The sequence below is a fragment of the Micrasema longulum genome, unplaced genomic scaffold (assembly GCF_059751315.1).
Source record: "Micrasema longulum isolate JH-2025_06_02 unplaced genomic scaffold, ASM5975131v1 h1tg000401l, whole genome shotgun sequence".
In the NCBI taxonomy this organism is placed as follows: domain Eukaryota; kingdom Metazoa; phylum Arthropoda; class Insecta; order Trichoptera; family Brachycentridae; genus Micrasema; species Micrasema longulum.
Genome location: NW_028277601.1, coordinates 496,556 through 501,169, shown reverse-complemented (window position 1 = coordinate 501,169; position 4,614 = coordinate 496,556). Strand labels below are relative to the sequence as shown.

At 35.2% G+C, this 4,614-nt stretch overlaps 1 long non-coding RNA gene across 1 annotated transcript; it reads right to left on the bottom strand.

Moving 5' to 3' along the window:
- Positions 1–1,609: 1,609 nt before the first annotated feature.
- Positions 1,610–3,806, bottom strand: LOC148281913 (uncharacterized). The gene is made up of 2 exons (XR_015822239.1): positions 3,617–3,806; positions 1,610–2,946 (listed from the first exon to the last, which is right to left on the bottom strand). It is a non-coding gene; the product is annotated as an uncharacterized LOC148281913 (long non-coding RNA).
- Between the last annotated feature and the right edge of the window lie 808 nt (positions 3,807–4,614).

Here is a 4,614-nt window from a genome sequence, read left to right as displayed (position 1 = left end):
TCTGCGATATTTCTGTAATGTTCTTCTACTAGAAGAATTATCTCGTCCACCTGCCGGTTGTCTCAGAAGTTTCCACATTCTCGCAGGCGCCCTGTTGGCCTGTACCGCTTGGCCGCAACTTGTGACCCGCAATGTGTGGACCAAGCCCGAGTCAATCGTGATTGGACATATTCAGTTCGCGATTCAGTTGGTCTCTTTCTCCCTCTCTCTCGCTGAAGACGTGTTCTGTAACAAGACACTGACTTTCTTAACAGAGGCGTATTTGGGTATTCTCACTGTACGTTTAAACCTTTGGTATTTACTTGCATTTAAATGCAGTTTTTTTGCCGCGGATGCCTTTTTTCATAGCAGCTTTTTTTCTGAACACGTATTTGTCCATGCGGATGAACAATACAGTTCTTTAATTGGTTTGCAGCAAAGTCCTGCATCTCGTCCTCCACCGCTCTCTATTCTCTGCAGCCCTTCAGCTCAACATATGAGACGCAATTCAAATCCTCGAACACTTGTTTTAAATACTGCCGTCGGGAGCGCCCTCTGTGGTTTGTCCCCTCAGTTACTCCCTCTATATTGTCATGCAGGCGACTGTCATAGCGCACTATATAGCAGATCCATCGGGCTCACCTCTCTGAGATGGTTTTGATCAGGCGCCTCCCTTCTTCGGTTCTGCTGATAGCCTCTTCATTAGTGATGTGGTTTCTCCAGGAAATATGTGTAACACCTCATCACAAAGGACTCTAGTCTTTTTTTATCTCTTTCGGTAAGTCACCATGTCTCACAACCGTACATCAATATGCTCCAGGATTGTGAATACAGTTACGTGTATGAAATAAAACCAGGATCCGGAAAAAAATATTTTTACTAGATGGATGCTCTCAGATAAAAAAAAATCTTAAAAGAAATCGAGTGGAAAAACGTCCGTCTTGCAGTGTAGTGATTGACGCATTCACCTACCATGTTGGGTGAAATATTTGTTTGGGTGATTTTCCACTGAAGTATTTCATCGTCCCTGGAATGGCACCTGAAACTTAGGACTAATCATTTTACCTAATTGCAACAGATGCTCGAGATACGCTCAATTTATCCAGTGCCATGTGCACAATTTGGTGTGGATAGGGGTTTTATGACTTATCGTTGTTGCATTTTGTCACGAAAAGTAGAAAAAAAAATGTCTTAACTTAACACATTTTATTGGAAGTTCTATTGTCGTTTTTTGATGAGCAATTATTAAAAATATAAGATTAGGCATCCGGCTTGCGATAAATATATCTCTTAGAGTTTAAAAACGTGTATTTCACTCCTTTTTTTGTAGCTGGAACGTCATAAAACTGAATACTAAAAAATAAATACAAAATATCGATGGAAATGATACCTAATTTTTTTTTAAATTTGACAATAGCAGTTCGAGGCGTTAAACTAAATTAATTGATTGTAGAATAAACTTTTAACCCTTTAGGAAGCAAAATAACTCGCGCATGGTACAGTGTACCATGAACATTCGAATATCAATATCTAGAATATGTTTCACCGCCAAATAAACACACTGCCTAAAATGAATACAGAGACCATTCCACTTTTGATTCCGCATAACAGCGTATCCCTATTGACTGTGTTTTTCTTTATTTATTTATTTACTTACAGGTTATTTACTACATATTTTTTGAGACAAGGCTTGTGTTGAGTTGGGAATAGCAATTATTTGACACAGACACGTGAGTCTATCATCACAAATATGTTTGAGGATCAGAAACATAGCAAAATTAAAAAAAAAAAAACAAAATATATAGCACATTAATATGGTAAACAGAATATACTCAAACATTCGGAAAATCATCAAGGAGTTTCCCACTAAGGACAATCCAGTTCTTAACTCCTCTCTTGAAAATGGTTTTTATCCTTTCTCAAAGGCGTTCCAAAATCTATTGAATTTATCTGCACTTAAACGGTTAACTAATAACAGGATAACTTATGACTCATAGGTCCATTTCACACCGTGTCAAAAATCCACGCGGCACAGTAAAATTAGGGTGAATTTACGTTTATTGTATTCTTTTTTATTTACTTGAAATATTTTCGGCTGCTACTTTTGGTAAAAAATCTGAAAGAGGAAATCGAATGGAGATTATTAGACCTCGCGGTGTACTGGTTATTGTGTCTGTCTGGTATTAAGTAATGAATATAATACAATAAATATCAATCCACCCAGTAAAATTTTACCGTAACTGAAGGCAACTCGCGGATATATTTTTTTAATATTCAAATGATTTTAAAGTTTATAGGTTTCCTTGCAAGTCCAACTCTGGAATTAACCTAGAAACGGATAACTGTAACCATGTTGAGCCTACCTACGCCATCATTAAGAATTAAGTGAACACACATTCCCAAATAAGTCTCTGATTAGTTCCATTGTATGTAAATGATTATACTCAGGAATCAATCTCCCGGTCTGACTCGAGTCGTTGCATTTAATACCAAATTTTAACAACAAACTTGTAAGTTTATTGTACAAAGTACTTTAGACTCACTTGGGTGTGAGAGACATTTTCAATTCAGCAATCAGCCGTGGCGCCATTAAAACAGGATCCGGAACCGAAAATTATGCATTATTTTTTTTTAAAGCACAAGTAAGAAATAAATCTTAGCTCACGTTGACCAAACTTGTTAGTATGCATAATTTATAAATGATAAATGATTTTAATATGGAAGTTTCCAACCATATACCTACTATTTTTGTAAACTTTATCGGAATTTCAAAGAACGCATATTAAAAAAAACACGTTTTAAGTTCATTTTGTAGCGTTGGTGCATCACTTGAAATTATCAGGAAGCAGTTGGCTATTGCCGACTGATACATGCTAGAAGATTCGGCTCTTGGGGCATTATGTAATCGGCACTCCAGCCATCGTTTCATCGGCCCTTCGGACCTCGGTAGATTAGGATCTCGGACACCTAGAAATATCACCCATATAGGCCTCGCAATTTATTATTTGCTGTTCCGAGAAATCTAAATGTAGTAAATTCTTTTTTCCATATAAATAAAAGGTGAGTGATACTTTAATCCGCAAATCTGGAATATCCAATGACCGGTTTCATCGCTTTCGTAACATCTTCGAGACTGGTATCTTTATTAAGGAGTTTAATGTATTTATACAAAACAGAGGTAAGGATACATAATTCAGATTGAACTCCTTAATAAAGATACCAGTCTCGAAGATGTCGTGAAAGCGATGAAACCGGTCACTAGATATTTCAAATTTGTGGATTAAAGTATCACTCGTCTTTTATTTATATAATAAATTACAATGAACTTCCATCAAGAATTTTCACTAACAAACTTAAATAGTTTAAATTCTTTTTTACTACATTTCGAGAAACTACACAAAAATTTAGATATTTATCAATATCTACGGAAAAAGTGTGGTTAGTAAGCGATTAAAATTGAATGATAAAGAATCTGTAATTTGAAATAATAACAGTCAGATGTCGCCGACTGTTACAATGTAATAAAAATTATGTATTTTACGATATATATTCAATAATTACTTGAAAAAACATGCAAAACTAGTATTTGTAAAATTTTCTTTGTTCGATTTTATTGATTGTTGCATTAAAAACTTACATATCTTATCATGCTCCTGTTAATGACCGATAAAAATTAATTTTATACATGGTATTGGGTATTTTTATATCATTTTGAGCGATCCTTTGATTTACTTTTAAGACATAAAAGAGATTGTAAGGTCTTCTTTGAAAACCTTAATAATCTTTATATACTTAATTGTAAAAATCCGTTACATTCCCTTCAGTTCGCACTCTTACAATACACGATCTCTCGGGTACTGATGTAGTTATATACCTAAGAGTGCTTGTATTATTGTGTGGGTGTGCGTAGTACAAGAGAGACACGTATCAAATTTAAAACAACTTAAACCAAAGTCGTCGTGAGTGTGTAGAGTGTGTAGAGTGAGTAGTCTCGCTGTAGTTTGCGAGAAGTCCGTTTTACACAGATTCATTCAATTAAACCATTTCATGTTTTCCAAAAAATACAACTTAAACTTCTTGAAACGGTAGAGAGAAAATTTCTAAGACACATCAACTACAAGCTCAATATCCCAATATACGAGTATATCATTAACTATAAAGAATAACAAGGAGAATTCTAACTACCTTCATTGTATGACAGAAGAAAATTGTTTAATTTAATGTTACTGAATAAAATAGTGAACTCTCTATTTGATTGCCCAGAAATTGTACAATTAACCCTTGTGTGGCTGTGATGTCACACTAGTCGACATACGACACGAGATTTCATATATCTCCCTTATTTAAAAAAAAATATGGATTCGTATTTTTCGTAATCTTTAAACGGACATTTTAAACATTTTTAAACATAAATTTGTATAACTATGATAAATGTTAATGAATGTTCGCTAATTCAGCAACACATCTATACAGATACCTTATACGAGAGAGAGCACGAAGATGTAGGTCATAACAAGGAAGACAGAGACGCTGTTCTGCGGTAGATGTTGTCTAAGGCAGATCCAGTCTTCAGTCGGTTGATGACAGTGATGGAGGACGCACGCGCGTAACACGCACGGAAGGTTCCGGGTTCTA